Source organism: Hyla sarda, chromosome 3, assembly GCF_029499605.1.
Source record: "Hyla sarda isolate aHylSar1 chromosome 3, aHylSar1.hap1, whole genome shotgun sequence".
In the NCBI taxonomy this organism is placed as follows: Eukaryota; Metazoa; Chordata; class Amphibia; order Anura; family Hylidae; genus Hyla; species Hyla sarda.
Window position 1 is genome coordinate 117,305,561 of NC_079191.1, and position 20,266 is coordinate 117,325,826.

The window sequence follows — 20,266 nt, forward strand, 5'->3', positions numbered from 1 at the left end:
AGATCGCTGGACTGAATTGTCCAGCGATCTGCGGCAATCGCCGACATGGGGGGACATAATGACCCCCCTGGGCGATATGCCGGGATGCCTGCTGAACGATTTCAGCAGGCATCCGGCTCCGGCTCCCCTCCGGCTAGCGGTGGGGGCCGGAAATGCTCAGGGCGTATCCATACGCCCTCGGTCCTTAAGGACTCGGAAACGGGGGCGTATGGATACGCCCTATGTCCTTAAGGGGTTAAATGACAGCAAAGGGCCGCAGATCCTCTCAAAAACATTAGGATGGGAATCTACCCAGGTAGTATACTATTCCCGTCTGCAGATTTGGTAAAGCTTTTTAAGCTACTGCGCCTTGATGGGGAGATTTCCAATGCAATAGTATAAGTCCCAGGTTTATCAAACTGTGTGAGAGAAAAAGGTGGAGTGATTTTCCCATAGCAACCAATCACAGGTCAGGTTTCACTTTACCACAGTTCTTTAACTGAGCTGTGATTGGTTACTGTGGAAAAAGCACTCTACTTTTTCTCTCACACAGTTTGATAAATCTTGGCCTAAGAATTTTTGGTAATCCATATAGTTAAGAAGAAAGTACAGGCAACTCACCACGTTGTAGTAACTTCGTGTTTATTACTGGGACATGCAGGTAAAGCGGCTCCACGCCACACCGGGATGCCGAACACTAGTGCGTTAACCGATGACAGCTGTTTCTTTCCTTTCAGGAACTTCAACAGATCGTCTCCATTCACCTGTGCACGTGACTATATATCTCCTCCTTCATCTGTGACGTCGTGCCGAGGTGAGCGGAGTTTCAATCTTACAAATAGATTTACCAATATTAAATTTATAGAAAAATTACTTATAAAACATAACATAGTTGTATATAAGTGAAAATAGCATATCTGCTGTGGTAAAAAACTGTTTAAAACCGGGCTAGTAAAAACAGAACCATTTGTAACTAAACCGATGTTCAGAGAAAGACTCCCATATCTATTCTATCATTTAACCCTCTCATGTCTTGAGCTCCCGTCCTCAGTATCCAACGGGCTTCTATTTCTCTTAATTTTTTCACATTGTCTTGATCTGGTTTTATTTTGACTTTTTCTATGCCTAAGAATTTTATGTTTTTGATGTTTCCTGCATGTTCAGAGACCACATGTTCTATCAGTCGCGGTGAACCTTTTTTTGTTACTATAGAGTGCATGTGTTCTCTGAATCTAATATTCATGGGTCTGATTGTACTGCCTATGTAAAATCTCATACATTCACATACGATTGCATATATTACATTTTTGGATCTACAACAAATGAAGAATTTTTGGTGCTGCCAACATGTTTGCGGGTAAAGACTGTTTAGAAGGCTTAAAGGGGTACTCCAGTGGAAAAAAAAAAATCTAATCAACTTGTGCTAGAAAGTTAAACAGATTTGTAAATTACTCTTAAAAAATGTTAACCCCTCCAGTACCTATCAGCTTCTGTATACTACAGAGGAAGTTGTGTTGTTCTTTCCAGTCCGACCACAGTGCTCCCTGCTAACACCTCTGTCCGTGTTAGGAACTGTCCAGTGCAGGAGAGGTTTGCTATGGGGATTTGCTTCTACTCTGTACAGTTCCTGACATGGACAGAGGTGACAGCAGAGAGCACTAGGGTCAGACTGAAAAGAACTTGACAACTTTATCTGGAGCATACAACAGCTGATAAGTACTTGAAGGATTACATTTTTTTTAATAGAAGTAATTTAAAATCTGTTTAACTTTCTAGCATCAGTTGAGTTGATTTGTAAAAAATAATTTTTCACCAGAGTACTCTTTTAAAATGAAGAACATTGATCAAGAGAGCCACTGGCTTCATAGAGAACAGAACATTAGTTTTACAGAGAATGAGAAACATGACAAATGTTAATGAGACAAATACTCAAGTGCCCCAACTGCAGAAGCTTGATGGGCATTCTTCTTCTGTTTAGGAAACTTGGCAGCACTCACCATGGACCAGCGATCTAGGTAGATGTGGATCAGGCTGTATTGGAAACCACGAAAGGACATCCACCATTTCTAGGCCCATTGTTTCCCATGCAGCATGAATATTCTCCATTGTGCGGATGATAAGTTGGCTATCTTTTAGGACAGAGAGATCAAATGAGTATAGCAAAGTATATGGCAGCTTGCTTGCCTGCATCTGCTGCAGCAGGGGTTTCAGGATCTGTCACTGCAACATCTTGATATATAGAGATAGGGGAGATTCAAAAGCTGTGGCATCCACATAACTAAGGAGGCTGCATATAACATTGTGTGGGGGCACATTCACCTTAGGTTTAGACTTGATGGGGCGATTAATGCCCCCAATTTTGATGTTGGCCACCTGATTAGTTCCTTATAGCATGGTGAACATCTGACCATTAATAAAAAGGCAGGTCTTCCATGGCAAAGGACTCTGGAAGGCTATTGGTCCGGATGTTTTGGTGGCAGCTTATGTGAATACCTTTTTTAGCTTCTCTTAAGCATGCAGCTTGTGAGCGACAGAATCACAAAATTTATTAGTCACAATATTTTCCAGGTTGCTCAAGTGTCGCACATCTGCTTTAATTTCAATGAGATCCTTAAAGAGGTACTTCGCCCCTAGACATCTTGTCCGCTATGCAAGGGATAGGGGATAAGATGACTGATCTTGGGGGGTCCCAGATCTCCAGTTCAGTACTCCACTCCCCTATTCGTAAGATGTCTAGGGGCAGAGTTCCCCTCTAAGAACAAGGCCCAAGATTTTCTGGGTGGCTTGTTGGAGCGTCTTCTTCAGGTAAAACTATGATATTGTTGCTGAGTCCGTGTGAGTTAGCTTTCTGGTCAATATTACACAGGGAGTGGGTGCCATCTAGTCAAGATACGTAGGGCTGCATGAAATTCTCTTTTGTAGAACTTTCTTCATATCTATCTGACTTTTGATAGACCTTAAAGTTTCTGAAGCATTTTTCTAGATCTATCTTTCCTATCTTCTCAGCCAGTGAGCTGTTTAATAAGTGAATTTAGTCTGCTAGCAGAGATAAGTTACACAACTATATTGCCATCTTGGTCTGCGGACTCCACTCCCAATCAATCCTAAGTCACTGATATACATCAGAAAAAGTTATGCCAACATATTAAATGGGCATACCCAAATTAATACTTTTTTGCAGGGCTCAAAAGTATGGTAGACAAAAGTAAGTTTTGGGGAAATAGACAAAGCATAGTAGCTAGAGCACTACGTGAAGTCAAAGACCCACCTTTAGATACTGGTGTAGTGTGCCACTATAGTGAGTAGTGGCAGGGCCGCGGGTGTTGCAGAGAGTGGTGGGATCAGATGTTATTAACCCCGTGGGGTCGGATGGTAATAACCTTTATGTGCTTGTGACGCCAGTGTAGTTTTCGGGTTCCGGAACACCACACGCCCGGATTCTCCGTTATCCCACGGGCTAGTAGTGAATAAAGAGTCCACAACCAGTTGAGGGTAAACTGAGGATCTACTGAATAGTAGACAGGTGTAATTATCTTCACAGCTATTGCCAGATTGTCCCAGAGACGTGACCAGTACCCAGAGGACCTCACAGCTTGCTGGACCAATACTTGTAATTAACTTGACTTGGACTTGTAATTTAGACTTGACTCTTATTAGATTGGACTTGACTATGTGCAAGACTTGACTAACTTCAGTGACAGCAAACATAGACTTGTAGACTTACTGACACTGGATCCAAAGAGATTCTGTACAACAGTCCTTTGTGCACAAACAGCCTTTTCCTTTGTCGCCACAGATGCTTTAATTCATAGTCACTTTGAGCCCGGCATAGACGGGTTGGTGCCCTTCTTGTTAGCAGGTAGTCCAACAAATCCCCCATGACTCGACTCTCTTCCTGCAGAGTCCTCCAGGTATATAAGTCTTACTGGACTCCCTTGGATCTAGACTCACCCTCTTCAAGGATAGTTGCAGCATTCTGACCCACGAATGGGGGCATCTCCACGTCTTCCCACTCGTCTTCGATAGGTGGTCCTTCGCCAAGAGTCATCTGAGACAATAGGTCCGCGTTGACGTTGGACTTGCCACTTCTGAACTTGATAGAGAAGTCATAATTGGCTAGTCTTGAGGCCCACCGCTGTTCAATAGCACCCAGTTTGGCAGTGTTCAGGTGGGCCAGTGGATTGTTATCCATGTAGACAGTGAACGGGGTGGCAGCCAAGTAGTCCTTAAACTTCTCTGTCACTGCCCATACGGGGGCTAGGAGCTTCAATTGAATGAACTGTAGTTGGCATCGTTCTTCTCGGCCCCTCGCAGATTACGACTGGCATAGGCTATTACCCGTTCCTGTTCTCCTTGGACTTGGGATAAGACGGCCCCCAATCCTTCAAAGCTGACATCCGTATACAACCGGAGTGTAGTCTGGATACGCCAGGATGGGAGGTTCTGTTAACAAGTGCTTCAGGACTTGGAATACCACTTCTTGTTCCTTGGTCCACTCCACAGGCAACTTCCCACTGTAGTTTTCCACTGGTTATATCCAAGGTAGAGAAGTAGGCGGTGGATCCCAGGGAAGTGAGTGACCCCTCAATCCTGGGGAGAGGATAAGCATCTTTTTGAGTAATGTCATTCAACTTCTAATAATCGACACAGAAGCGGATGGTTCCATCCTTCTTCTTGACAAAAACTATGGGCGCTGCCCAGGGACACTGATTCTCCTGGATCACGTTCGCATCTTTCATCTCGACTAACATGTTTTTTATGGTCTGGTACATACCCGGTGTGACCGGACTGTGTCTCTCCTTAACCCCTTAACCCCTTAAGGACCAGGCCATTTTACACCTTAAGGACCAGAGCGTTTTTTGCAAATCTGACCACTGTCACTTTAAACATTAATAACTCTGGAATGCGTTTAGTTATCATTCTGATTCCGAGAGTGTTTTTTTTTGTGACATATTCTACTTTAACATAGTGGTAAAATTTTGTGGTGACTTGCATCCTTTCTTGGTGAAAAATCCCCAAATTTGATGAAAAAAATGAAAATTTAGCATTTTTCTAACTTTGAAGCTCTCTGCTTGTAAGGAAAATGGATATTCAAAATATTTTTTTTGGTTCACATAGACAATATATCTACTTTATGTTTGCATCATAAAATTGACATGTTTGTACTTTTGGAAGACACCAGAGGGCTTCAAAGTTCAGCAGCAATTTTGAAATTTTTCACTATTTTTCAGTGACCAGTCAGTTTTGAAATGGATTTGAAGGGTCTTCATCTTAGAAATACCCCAAAAATGACCCCATTATAAAAACTGCACCCCCCCCCCAAAGTATTCAAAATGACATTCAGTAAGTGTTTTAACCCTTTAGGTGTTTCACAGGAATAGCAGCAAAGTGAAGGAGAAAATTCAAAATCTTCATTTTTTACACTCGCATAATCTTGTAGACCCAATTTTTGAATTTTTGCAAGGGGTAAAAAGGAGAAAATTTTTACTTGTGTTTGAAACCCGATTTCTCTTGAGTAAGCACATACTTCATATGTATATGTTAATTGTTCGGTGGGCGCTGTAGAGGGCTCAGAAGGGAAGGAGCGACAAATGGTTTTTGGGGGGCATGTCACCTTTAGGAAGCCCTTATGGTGCCAGGACAGCAAAAAAAAAAAACACATGGCATACCATTTTGGAAACTAGACCCCTCGGGGGAACATAACAAGGGGTAAAGTGAACCGTAATACCCAACAGGTGATTCACGACTTTTGCATATTTAAAAAAAAAACATTTTCACCTAAAATGCTTGGTTTCCCAAAAAATTTACATTTTTAAAAAGGCTAATAGCAGAAAATACCCCCCAAAATTTGAAGCCCAATTTCTCCCGATTCAGAAAACACTCCATATGGGGGTAAATAGTGCTCTGCTGACGCACTACAGGTCTCAGAAGAGAAGGAGTCACATTTGGCTTTTTGAAAGCAAATTTTGCTCTGGGGGCATGCCGCATTTAGGAGCCCCTATGGTGCCAGGGCAGCAAAAAAAAAACACATGGCATACCATTTTGGAAAATAGACCCCTCGGGGAACGTAAGAAGGGGTAATGTGAACCTTTATACCCCACAAGTGTTTCACGACTTTTGCATATGTAAAAAAAAATATATATTTTTTTTACCTAAAATGCTTGGTTTTCCAAAAATTTAGCATTTTAAAAAAGGGTAATAGCAGAAAATACCCCCCAAAATTTGTAACACAATTTCTCCCGAGTACGGTGATACCCTATATGTGTCCCAAAACTGTTGCCCTGAAATACGACAGGGCTCCAAAGTGAGAGAGCGCCATGCGCATTTGAGGCCTAAATTAGGGATTTGCATAGGGGTGGACATAGGGGTATTCTACGCCAGTGATTCCCAAACAGGGTGCCTCCAGCTGTTGTAAAACTCCCAGCATGCCTGGACAGTCAGTCGCTATCTGGCAATACTGGGAGTAGTTGTTTTGCAGCAGCTGGAGGCTCCGTTTTGGAAACAGTGGTGTACCAGATGTTTTTTACTTTTATTGGGGAGGGGAGGGGGGCTGTGTAGGGGTATGTGTGTATGTAGTGTTTGAGCCGAAGCTCAAACTTGCAGCCGGATACTTACTGTAAACCTCCGCCCATGTGAGTGTACCCTGTACATTCACATTGGGGGGGGGGGGGGGGAGAAACATCCAGCTGTTGCAAAACTACAACTCCCAGCATGTACGGTCTATCATTGCATGCTGGGAGTTGTAGTTTTGCAACAGCTGGAGGCACACTGGTTGTGAAACACCGAGTTTGGTAACAAACTTAGTGTTTTGCAACCAGTGTGCCTTCAGCTGTTGCAAAAGCTACAACCCCCAGCATGTACAGACAGCGGAAGGGCATGCTGGGACTTGTAGTTATGCAACAGCTGGAGGCATACTACTTTGGCTGGGGATTGTAGTTATGCAACAGCTGGAGACACACTGGTTTGCTTCTTAACTAAGTATTTCACAACCAGTGTGCCTTCAGCTGTTGCAAAAGCTACAACTCCCAGCATGTACGGACAGCAGAAGGGCATGCTGGGCGTTGTAGTTATGCAACCAGCAGATGCACCACTACATCTCCCAGCATGCACTTTAGCTGATTGTGCAAGCTGGAAGTTGTAGTTATACAACAGCTGAAGGTACACTTTTCCATAGAAAAAATGTGCCTCCAGCTGTTGCAAAACTATAAGTCCCAGCATGCCCATAAGGGAATGCTGGGAGTTGTGGTGGTCTGCCTCCTGCTGTTGCATAACTACAGCTCCCAGCATGCCATTTTTGCATGCTGGGAGCTGTTGCTAAGCAACAGCAGGAGGCTGTCAATCACCTATAACTGCTGTTCCGCTGCAGGTCAGTCCCTCGTGCCACCTCACCCCTGCTGGCTATGGCTGTTCGGGGTCACTGGAGACCCGATTGGCCCTGGAATCGCCGCAGATCGCTGGACTGAATTGTCCAGCGATCTGCGGCCATCGCCGACATGGGGGGGCATGATGACCCCCCTGGGCGATATACCGCGATGCCTGCTGAACGATTTCAGCAGGCATCGGGCATCGGCTCCCCTCCTGCTAGCGGCGGGGGGCCGGGAATGGACAGGAAGTACTCCTACGTCCTCGGTCCTTAAGGACTCGGAAACGGGGGCGTAAGAGTACGTCCATTGTCCTTAAGGGGTTAAGGACCAGGGGTTTTTCCGTTTTTGCACTTTTGTTTTTTCCTCCTTACTTTTAAAAAATCATAACCCTTTCAATTTTGCACCTAAAAATCCATATTATTTTTTATAATTATAATTTTTTATAACTATTTTTTGCACCACCAATTCTACTTTGCAGTGACATCAGTCATTTACCCAAAAATCTACGGCGAAACGGGAAAAAAAATCATTGTGAGACAAAATTGAAAGAAAAAAAACACCATTTTGTAACTTTTGGGGGCTTCTGTTTCTACGCAGTAAATTTTTCGGTAAAAATGACACCTTATCTTTATTCTGTAGGTCCATACGATTAAAATGATACCCTGCTTATATCGGTTTGATTTTGTCGTACTTCTGAAAAAAATCATAACTACGTGCAGGAAAGTTTATACATTTAAAATTGTCATCTTCTGACCCCTATTACTTTTTTATTTTACCGCGTATGGGTCGGTATGAGGGCTCATTTTTTGCGCCATGATCTGAAGTTTTTACCGGTATAATTTTTGTATTGATCGGACTTGTTGAAAACTTTTTATTCATTTTTTCATGATATAAAAAGTGACCACAAATGCACTATTTTGGACTTTGGAATTTTTTCGCGCGTACGCCATTGACCGTGCGGTTTAATTAACTATATATTTTTTATAATTTGGTAATTCCCGCATGCAACGATACTACATATGGTTATTTTTATTTTTATTTACACAGTTTTTTTAAATGGGAAAAGGGGGGTGAGCGGGTTGCAGGAGTGACACCCGCAGCAGGTGCCCCGATTGGTCGGCCAGTAAACCGGCCGACGAATCAGGGGGGCCATGAGGTGGCACCAGTGCCACCTCACCCCTGCTGGCTATGGCTCTTCGGAGCCATCAGAGACTGCCCCGATCAGCCAGTAATTCCGGGTCACTGGAGACCCGATTGACCCGGAATCCGCCGTAGATCGCTGGGCTGAATTGTCCAGCGATCTGCGGCCATTGCCGACATGGGGGGGAATTATTAACCCCCCTGGGATATATGCCGCGATGCCTGCTGAACGATTTCAGCAGGCATCGGGCACCGGCTCCCCTCCGGCTAGCGGCGGGGGGCCGGGAATAGACAGGAAGTACTCCTACGTCCTCGGTCCTTAAGGACTCGGAAACGGGGGCGTAAGAGTACGTCCATTGTCCTTAAGGGGTTAAGAACCAGGGGTTTTTCCGTTTTTGCACTTTTGTTTTTTCCTCCTTACTTTTAAAAAATCATAACCCTTTCAATTTTGCACCTAAAAATCCATATTATTTTTTATAATTATAATTTTTTATAACTATTTTTTGCACCACCAATTCTACTTTGCAGTGACATCAGTCATTTACCCAAAAATCTACGGCGAAACGGGAAAAAAAATCATTGTGAGACAAAATTGAAAGAAAAAAAACACCATTTTGTAACTTTTGGGGGCTTCTGTTTCTACGCAGTAAATTTTTCGGTAAAAATGACACCTTATCTTTATTCTGTAGGTCCATACGATTAAAATGATACCCTGCTTATATCGGTTTGATTTTGTCGTACTTCTGAAAAAAATCATAACTACGTGCAGGAAAGTTTATACATTTAAAATTGTCATCTTCTGACCCCTATTACTTTTTTATTTTACCGCGTATGGGTCGGTATGAGGGCTCATTTTTTGCGCCATGATCTGAAGTTTTTACCGGTATAATTTTTGTATTGATCGGACTTGTTGAAAACTTTTTATTCATTTTTTCATGATATAAAAAGTGACCACAAATGCACTATTTTGGACTTTGGAATTTTTTCGCGCGTACGCCATTGACCGTGCGGTTTAATTAACTATATATTTTTTATAATTTGGTAATTCCCGCATGCAACGATACTACATATGGTTATTTTTATTTTTATTTACACAGTTTTTTTAAATGGGAAAAGGGGGGTGAGCGGGTTGCAGGAGTGACACCCGCAGCAGGTGCCCCGATTGGTCGGCCAGTAAACCGGCCGACGAATCAGGGGGGCCGTGAGGTGGCACCAGTGCCACCTCACCCCTGCTGGCTATGGCTCTTCGGAGCCATCAGAGACTGCCCCGATCAGCCAGTAATTCCGGGTCACTGGAGACCCGATTGACCCGGAATCCGCCGTAGATCGCTGGGCTGAATTGTCCAGCGATCTGCGGCCATTGCCGACATGGGGGGGAATTATTAACCCCCCTGGGATATATGCCGCGATGCCTGCTGAACGATTTCAGCAGGCATCGGGCACCGGCTCCCCTCCGGCTAGCGGCGGGGGGCCGGGAATAGACAGGACGTACTCCTACGTCCTCAGTCCTTAAGGACTCGGAAACGGGGGCCTAGGAGTACGTCCATTGTCCTTAAGGGGTTAAGGACCAGGGCCATTTTGGCCTTAAGGACCAGACCAATTTAATTTTTGCATTTTCGTTTTTTCCTCCTCGCCTTCTAAAAATCATAACTCTCTTATATTTCCATCCATAGATCCATATGAGGGCTTGTTTTTTGCAACACCAATTGTACTTTGTAATTACATCACTTATTTTACCATAAAATGTATGGCGCAACCAAACAAATATTATTTATAAGGGAAAATTGAAAAGAAAACCGCAATTTGGCAAATTTTGGAAGGTTTTGTTTTCACGCTGTACACTTTCCGGTAAAAATGACATGTTGTCTTTATTCTGTGGGGTCAATACGATTAAAATTATAACCATGTTATATGCTTTTCTATAATTTTACCGCTTAAAAAAAAATATCAAACCATTTTAACAAAATTAGTATGTTTGAGTAAAATAGGAAAAAATGATGTTTTACTTTTTTATTGGGGAGGGGAATTTTCAATATCCCCATATCGGACTATTCATAGCAATAATTTGATTGCTAATACTGTTCAGTGCTATGTATAGGACATAGCACTGATCAGTATTATCAGTGATCTTCTGCTCTGGTCTGCTCGATCTCAGACCAGAGCAGAAGATCCCGGGAGACAGACGGAGCCAGGGGAGGGGACCTCCGGCTGCCATACTGGATGATCGGATCAGATGCCGTGATCTGTATTGATCACAGCATCTGAGGGGTTAATGGCTGACATCCACGTGATCGATAGCAGCCGGGACCTTCCGCGCCTGACGCGAGCACCACTCCGGTGCTCGCGATCATGGTGGCGCGTAAATGTACGTCATGGTGCGTTAAGTACCATGTCACCATGACATACATTCACGTCCACTGTCGTTAAGGAGTTAATGGGTGTTTTGTCACTGGTCAAAATTTGATGTTGAATCATGGATGTTTGTTGGATGTTTCCTAAAGGCATCTTAATATTTCTTTGCTACACTGATGACTCCTTTGACTTGTTCTTGCGGGGTAGTATGATCTCCCACCTGAAGCTGTGTCCACCAAGGTTCCTGAGGGCTTCTTGTAGAATCCAGGGTTACTTGGGCAGTTCATTGCCGGGCCATCTTACGTGCGGACAGGACATCATTAGGTTCCAGGAAATATAGTTGGGCCACCTGCGTGTACTTCGGCAGAACGGTGGCTACACTGGATAAGTTGACCAAGCGAACTGGGACTCTCCCGTTGACTACCATAACTAGACTTCTAGCATCTCAAATCAATGGGTGATCCTCGGACTGTATGGGTTTCATCAGGGCTTGGTAGTCTTGGTTCCTCACCCCTGGGCACGCTTGGCACCATAGAGTCATCTCAGTATTCGGCTTCAAGATCACTGACCTGATATCTTGAATCCGGACTTTACAGACTTCTCTTCTTTGATTAACAAACTTCTGCTCCGCCTGAAGGACTTTGAGATGGTGCTGCGTAGCCCGCTGGCCTGAAAGGGACATTTAGGGGAGAGAGGCATGCAAAGAATTGACAAAATCTGTGAAACAGTGTCTCATAATGTTCATCCCCAATATAAATTTGGTTGCCCCCTTTTCAGATTTGTCAGTAACAATTACTCCTTTCCCTCTAAGTACATGGTTCCCAAGCTGAATAGTGGGCTCCCAGTATCTATGCCTGGGGACTTGTTTCCCATTGCCTGCCATTACCCTGAAATCTACGTCATCGGGTTTACACAATGAGTCAACATTCCAATATTTGTAGGAAAGACCATTGGAGATGGTAGACACCTGCGACCCTGTTCCAATTAATGCCTGTAGCTGAATACCATCTATAGTGACAGTTACATAGGGGCATGGGGCGATGTATAGCGAGAGTCCTGATTTAGGTTGTTCTGCTTGCGGACCCGAGATCTGCTCTCCTGAAGGCCGGTCCTCGATCTCAGGGGGAAGCCTGTTTAAATCCCAACATTGCATTTTCTAATGTCTGGTTTTGTTACAATAAGTGCAGAAAGGTCTTGGAGAACCTGGAGGCCTGTTGGGTGGACCCTGACAAGGACCATTTTGACGGAGAGAATGAGCAGATACAGGTCTCTGTTGGCTTGAGCGGCCTGACTAGTAAGTTCTTTCACAGCCTGAGTCAATTGGGCAATGTTTTGTTTGACACTCTGAATTTCTGAGGCTGTGGAGGAGGGCAGAGTGTTGGTATGGTGCGGGAGCCCACTGGTGCGGGAGCCGGTTGTGGTGGTGGTATGGGGCTGGCTGCCGCACCCAGTGATTCTGACATAGGGGAATACCTCCTTCAGCATCTGTCCCGGGCTCTATATTTTGGATAGCCAAATGTTTAGAGGCAGAAAACGAAAAATTAGGGTTCTGCACCGCTAGCATTCTTAACTGGGCTTTGTCCCATTTGTTGTGAGCCCCATCTATGAATCTGTCCATTAAGACCTTATTACCCTGATCGGGAGTTATACCGTCTAACTTTTGGACCACCTCAAGGGCATTTTGTAGGGCCACTGCATATGCTCTTAGTGTCTCGCCTGGCCTTTGTTGCCTCTCGTTCAACCGGAGGCGTACCTCTGAGGAAGAGTGTGATTCAAATACCTGGTACAACCCCTCGAAGATCAGTTCCATTGTTGCCTTCTCGGAGGCCGGCCAGGTGCGGACTTCCTCAAGTGCTAATCCTTGTAGCTGTCCAGTAAGTAATGGCGCTTGTTGATTAGGGGGAAGAGAATAGAAAACAAACAAGCTCTGGATGTTCTCTTCAACCCCTTAAGGACGCAGGGATTTTCAGTTTTTGCACTTTCGTTTTTTTCCTCACTTTATACATTAATAACTCTGGGATGGTTTTACTTCTTTTTGTAACATGTTCTACTTTATGTTAGTGGTAAATTTTCGTCGATACTTGCATCATTTCTTGGTGAAAAATACCAAAATTTGCAGAAAAAATATAAAATGTTGCATTTTTCTAACTTTGAAGATCTCTGCTTGTAAGGGAAATAAACATTCCAAATAAATTATATATTGATTCACAAATACAATATGTCTACTTTATGTTTGCATCATAAAGTTGACATGTTTTTACTTTTGGAAGACATCAGAGGGCTTCAAAGTTCAGCAGCAATTTTCAAATTTTTCACAACATTTTCAAAATCTGAATTTTTCAGGGACCAGTTCAGTTTTGAAGTGGATTTGAAGGGCCTTCATATTAGAAATACCCCATTATAAAAATTGCACTCCTCAACGTATTCAATATGACATTCAGAAAGTTTGGTAATCTTTAGGTGTTTCACAGGAATAGCAGCAAAGTGAAGGAAAAAAATCAAAATCTTCATTTTTTACACTCGCTTGTAAACCCAGTTTTTTGCATTTTTTACAAGGGGTAATAGGAGAAAAAGCCCCCCCCCCCAAAAAAAAAAAAAAAAAAAAATTGTAACCCAATTTCTCTCGAGTAAGGAAATACCTCATATGTGTATGTGAAGTGCTTGGCGAGCGCAGAACAGGGCTCAGAAGGGAGGAGCGGTTTTGGAGAGAGAGTTTTTCTGAAATGGTTTTTGAGGGGCATGTCACATTTAGGAAGCCCCTATGGTGCCAGAATAGCAAAAAAAAAAAATACATTTTTTCACTAAAGTGCAGTTTTTTCCCCAAATTTACCATTTTTACAAAGGGTAATGGAAGAAATGCCCCCATGCCCCCATGTGTAACCCCATCTCTTCTGAGTATGGAAACAGCTGTCTAGGCATGCTGGGAGTTGTAGTTTAGCAACATCTGAAGGGCTACAGTTTAGAGACCACTGTATAGTGGTCTCAAACTGTAGCCCTCCAGATGTTGCTAGGCAACTCACCATCTTCTGTAGTCTGCACGTCATCTCCGCACCAGGGAGCCGCCTATCATCGCCGCCCGCTGCCACCGATCGTCGCCTGCTGCCGCCGCCGATGGGTAGGTGACCTCCGGCGCCAGTCACCCATGGTTCCCCTGCTCTGCCCAGAAAACAGTGGGTGGGCAGAGCGGGGGAACCAAACTTTACCCCCCCCCCCCGCCCCCCCGATCTACTATTGGTAGTAGCTTCTGGATAAACAATAGCAGGAATAGGAGGGGTGGCACCCCTGCCTTCTAACTCCTATCCCTTCAGGAGGACCGGGGGTGTCTTGGATACCTCGGATCCCCCTTATTTTCCGGGTCACTGGGTTAGCGGAGACCCGTATGACCCGGAATCGGCGCAAATCGCCGGTGTGAATTCACCGGCAATATGCGGCGATCGCCGACATGGCGGGGTCTCAGGACTCCCCTGGGCATTGGCACGGGATGCCTGCTGAATGATTTTAGCAGGCATCTCGTTCCGATCACCGCACGCCTTCCGTCCCCAACAACTTAAAGGGGTACTCCGGTGGAAATTTTTTTTTTAAATCAACTGGTGCCAGAAAGTTAAACAGATTTGTAAATTACTATCTATTAAAAATTCTTTACCCTTCCAGTACTTTTTAGCAGCTGTATGCTACAGAAGAAATTCTTTTCTTTTTGAATTTCTTTTTTCTCTTGTCCACAGTGCTCTCTGCTGACACCTCTGTCTGTGTCAGGAACTGTCCAGAGCAGCACAGGTTTGCAAAGGGGATTTTCTCCTGCTCTGGACAGTTTCTGATACGAGCATCGGAGAGCACTGTGGACAAGACAACAAAAAAAAAGAAATTTAAAAAGAAATTTCCTCTGTAGCATACAGCTGCAGTTGATTACAAAAAAAAAATGTTTTCCACCAGAGTACCCCTTTAATTTTTCATTACTTTCAGGTAGACATGTGAGATATATAATGTAAAGAAAGCCCCCTACAGTGAAAACACAATTACTGTTGTGACCTTAGTCATGTTATTTTCTCTACTGGGCGTCACAGGTTGAATAGAATTTGGTGTATTGGAAAGATTACTTTGTGGTTGTCATCTCTTTTGTACAATACATTCTATAGTCAAGGTATAACTGAATAACACAATTTTACCCCATTTTTTGCAAAAGTAAGTTATTGCTTTTACACAACATTTGTGACTGCGAACAGACAACTCCTATCTTTTAGAATTTACTGTAACATCAGCTGCTTGCTTCATATAGGACACTGTCCCTGGCTTTTTCTATATAATATTTCTAGTATGGCTTATAAGGTGAGCTTTAAGGTTATTAATACCTGGCTTCTAATATTGCAGAAAAAAGGGCAGGGAGAAGTGAGCCCTAAGCTGTCCCTAAGACAACTATCCCAGCCTACTTACCCATCCGCCCAAAATGATGGATAGACAACTTGAAGCCACTCCCTTCCTTGCGCTAAAGTGCTTGGGCGTCGAAGTAAAAAAAACAACCAGAACTGTACATAGTCGGGAAACAAACAAGGAACATAGGGGAACTAACAAACAGATACATAAATACAAACAAGGCATACAAACGAGTCGAAGCTGACAAATCCGAATTTGTTACGAATTTCATGAAAAATTTGATTTGCAACGAATACGAATATTGCTGCGATTCTATAGCGCAAATCGCTTAATTAAACTCCATTTAGTGCGGTCCAGGCTCCAGGGCATCTAAAATGGCGGATCCACATGTCAGGACATGGGGTAAGGAACTCTGGGAAGGCAGGAAGGCAAGGCGGGAAGGCGGGTAGGCGGGATGACCCTGAATCACATGCAGGATGCAGCCTATCAGCAGCCAGTCACACCTGTGATGTTACAGCTCTTTATAAATGGCAGCCATATTTGGGCTAGTCACTTCATTCATTACACTGCAAAGAGATAGGATGGACAGCCTGTGTGTGGGAAGCTTTTTGCAGCAGCATTTCACCTCCTAGTCACATCAGCGTTCTGGTGGACAGAGAGCAGTGATTTTCTTCACTGAAAAGGATTTTTACTGCAGCCATTAACCTCCCAGTCACGTTCTACAGCATTGTATTACAGAGAGGGGCAGATAGCTGTGTGTTGCCTCATACATTTCAACAAGCTGCCTCAACTTCATAAACCTTAGCAGAGGAGGCAGGAATAATTTTTCTGCACAATTCTGTGTCTTTGTTCCACAACAAATCATCCGCTGGTTATACTAGTTTGTAGACGGTATAATACCCAGCAGTCCATTCCTAATAGTCTTTGAAAGAGTGACATTTTGTGTTTAGTACACAGCTTTTTTGTGCTGCAGTACTGTTGTGTACTGCTGGTGTTGTGCAAAAAAATAAATAAATAAATAAGCGTACTTTAGCACATTTATCTGCCCTCATAAGTGCATGCCATATACCCACATTTAAGTAGTGTACTATTTTGTAGCTGTTAATCTGTCAAGGGCCTAGATACTGTGAAAGTCCAGGCAAAAGTAATCACCGACTGGTGTTTTACTCCAATACTTTTTTAACCCCTTAACCACCAGGCCATTTTACACCTTAAGGAAAAGAGCGTTCTTTAGGAAGCCCCTATGGTGCCAGGACAGCAAAAAAAACCACATGGCATACCATTTTGGAAACTAGACCCCTCGGGGAACGTAACAAGGGGTAAAGTGAACCTTAATACCCCACAGGTGATTCACGACTTTTGCATATGTAAAAAAATTTTTTTTACCTAAAATGCTTGGTTTCCCAAAAATTTTACATTTTTAAAAAGGGTAATAGCAGAAAATACCCCCCAAAATTTGAAACCCAATTTCTCATGATTCAGAAAACACCCCATATGGGGGTGAAAATTGCTTTGCTGGCGCACTACAGGTCTCAGAAGAGAAGGAGTCACATCTGGCTTTTTGAAAGCAAATTTTGCTCTGGGGGCATGCCGCATTTAGGAAGCCCCTATGGTGCCAGAACAGCAAAAAAAAAAAACACATGGCGTACGATTTTGGAAACTAGACCCCTCGGGGAACGTAACAATGGGTAATGTGAACCTTTATACCCCACAGGTGTTTCCCGACTTTTGCATATGTAAAAAACATTTTTTTTTTACCTAAAATGCTTGTTTTCCCAAAAATGTTACATTTTTAAAAAGGGTAATAGCAGAAAATACCCCCCAAAATTTGTAACACAATTTCTCCCTAGTACGGTGATACCCCATATGTGGCCCTAAACTGTTGCCTTGAAATACTACAGGGCTCCAAAGTGAGAGCACCATGCACATTTGAGGCCTAAATTAGGGATTTGCATAAGGGTGGACATAGGGGTATTCTACGCCAGTGATTCCCAAACAGGGGGCCTCCAGCTGTTGTAAAACTCCCAGCATGCCTAGACAGTCAGTGGCTATCTGGAAATACTGGTAGTAGTTGTTTTGCAACAGCTGGAGGCTCCGTTTTGGAAACAGTGGCGTACCAGACGTTTTTCATTTTTATTGGGGAGGGCAGGGGAGGGGGGCTGTGTAGGGGCATGTGTATATGTAGTGTTTTTTACTTTTTATTTTGTGTTAGTGTAGTGTAGTGTTTTTAGGGTACAGTCACACGGGCGGGGGTTCACAGTAGTTTCTCGCTGGCAGTTTGAGCTGCGGCAGAAAATTTGCCGCAGCTCAAACTTGCAGCCGGATACTTACTGTAAACCTCTGCCCATGTGAGTGTACCCTGTACGTTCACATTGGGGGGGGGGGGGGGATATCTCCAGCTGTTGCAAAACTACAACTCCCAGCATGTACGGTCTATCAATGCATGCTGGGAGTTGTAGTTTTGCAACAGCTGGAGGCTCCGTTTTGGAAACAGTGGCGTACCAGACGTTTTTTATTTTTATTGGGGAGGGGGGCTGTGTAGGGGTATGTGTATATGTAGTGTTTTTTTTACTTTTTACAGTGGTCCCTCAACATACGATGGTAATTCGTTCCAAACGACCCATCGATGCCAGAGCTCCCGGTATCAGCTAGCGGTCGTTTCTCGACCAGTAACCCCTCTGCCGTCATTGATTAACACGATCATCCTTTTCATCACAAATGACATCTGACACCCCCAGTCAACAGTCGATGGGTTCCTCAGACACAACCCTCAGTTGACATGGCCCGGGAGCAGTCCCTGTCTTCCCATTGCATCTATCCTATGCTGTTCCCTCCCCCACAGAAGTATCTTATGCTGTGGGTTCAGCTCCACAATTCAGTGAGGATGATCTAATAGAGGACAGTCAGCAGCTACTGCCCAGCCAAGAAGTGGAGAAGACATCCGCCGCTTCCTTCTCTATGTGGGCAAGTAGTGATGAGGAGAGCAATGTGGGAGGTGGTGTTGCCAGCATTCAGGGTCCTGAAGTAGACACTGTTAAGGAACCTGAGGAGGACATCAGTGACGTGCAGACAAAGCTCGATGATGATGATGAAGCTGACGCCACTTGGGAGCTGGGTGCAGAAGGGGTTTCATCATCATCGGGGGGTTGCAGGTTGCCAGCGAGGAAACAGCTGAGCCAGCAAGGTGGTAGCCTGGTTGGCAGACAGCATGGTGGGGAAAGTCTGTGGCCAAATGTGGGGTTCCTGGAGAAGGCGGCAGTAGCAGTAAATCAGTGGGGACTGTTGGTGGGAAAATCAGCTACTCGGTGGTGTGGCAGTTTTTCATCAAGCATCTGGAGGCGGTTAACATAGCCACATGCAAGATATGTCGGCAGAAGGTGAAGCGTGGCCAGGGTCCCAATGTTTACACCACGGCCCTGTGTCAACATATGCCTTGCCACCATAAAGTGGCCTGGGAGAACCGTGGCTCCGATATAGTGGTCCAGCCCGCTGCATCACCCAGTGGCACGCTTCTCCCTTCTTTAGCCAGCCAACGCTCCACCACCTCAGCCAAAGGGAGCTGTGTGTCAAACCCTCCTTCTGTCGCTCCTGATGCTCCTGCTCCTCCTACTTTTAGTCAGTCATTTCGCCAACAATCCATCAGCAAAGCCATGTCCAAGAGACCTCAGCCAAAGGAAGCTGTGTGTTAAACCCATTTTCTGTTGCTCCAGATGCTCCTGCTCTTCCTACTTCGAGTCAGTCATTCTGCCAGCAATCCATTGGCGAAGCCATCTCCAAGAGACCACAGTATGCGCTCACTCATCCAAAGGTGCAGTAGCTGAATGTGCTCCTGTCTAAGTTGCTGGTGCTGCAGTCCCTCCCTTTTCAAGTGGTCAACTCTGCACCTTTCAGAGAACTGATGGCTTGTGCCGAGCCGAGGTGGATAGTGCCAAGCCATAATTTCTTTTCGAAGAAGGCAATACCAGCCCTGCACAATTTTCTGGAAGGGAAGGTGGGACAGTTCTTGAGCCTATCCAAAGTGCACGGCAACGCCGACGTCTGGAGCTGTAACTATGGTCAGGGACAATACTTGTCCTTTACGGCTCACTGGGTTAATGTGGTTCCTGCACAGCCACAATACCAACTTGGACAGGTCACGCCGCTTCCTCCGCCACGCTCTCAGGCCTTTGGTCCTGTGACAGTGTGTGACTCTGCCTACTCATCCTCCACCGTGTCCTCAGCCTCCACTGCCCAGAGAAGTCTCAGTGCCCCTTCAGCATGTGTGCAGGGCACGGCGGTGTCACGCTGTTCTCCACATGGTTTGCCTTTGCTAACGGAGTCACACAGGGGAGGAACTGCTAAAAGTCATTCGTAAAGAAATCGGAGAATGGTTTATTCTGTGAAAACTGGAAATGGGAACCTTGGTGACTGACAATGGGAAGAACATCTTGTCTGCGCTGTGACAAGGAAGGCTGAGCCATGTGTCCTGTGTAGCACGTGTTCAATCTGGTTGTCAAGCGGTTCCTGAAGTGTTACCCCCATTTGCAAGACATCTTAACAATGGGAAGGAAACTTTTCATGCACTCCAGCCACTTGTACATCGCAAAAGCACACCCTCCTTGAGCTGAAGCGTCAGAACGGTATCCCAAAACATAGTCTGATTTGTGAGGTTGCCACACATTCGAATTCCACCCTCCATATGTTGGAACAACTGTACGAACAGAGAAAATCCATCACCGATTTCTTGATGATCCAAGCGGATAGGGGTGCTCCCCTGTGTAACTTCAATGTGAACCAGTGGCAGCTCATACGTGACACCCGCCGTTTGCTCAGGCCCATTGAGGAAGCAACATTACTAGTAAGTCGCCAGGATTACAGGATGAACAACATCATTCTACTACTTAATTTCTTACAACACGTGTTGGAAATAATGGCTGGTCATGGCACTGGAGACGTGGCGCCTACATCTCACGGCCACATGAGCCCTGTTGGGGCTGAACTGGAGGAGGAGAGGAAGGGGCACAGTGGAGCACAGTTTAGGTTTCACCCAATGGGCGATTTTTCTAGTAATATGACAGGAGAGG

General features: G+C 44.7%; 1 long non-coding RNA gene across 1 annotated transcript in view; it reads left to right on the forward strand.

The window, feature by feature from the left end:
• The first annotated feature begins 515 nt into the window (after positions 1-515).
• The window catches only part of LOC130360612 (uncharacterized), a 119,992-nt gene continuing 100,241 nt past the window's right edge, over positions 516-20,266 (forward strand). The window contains exons 1-2 of the long non-coding RNA XR_008890732.1: positions 516-640; positions 717-793. This is a non-coding gene — a long non-coding RNA (uncharacterized LOC130360612). The remainder of the gene's footprint in view (positions 641-716; positions 794-20,266) is intronic.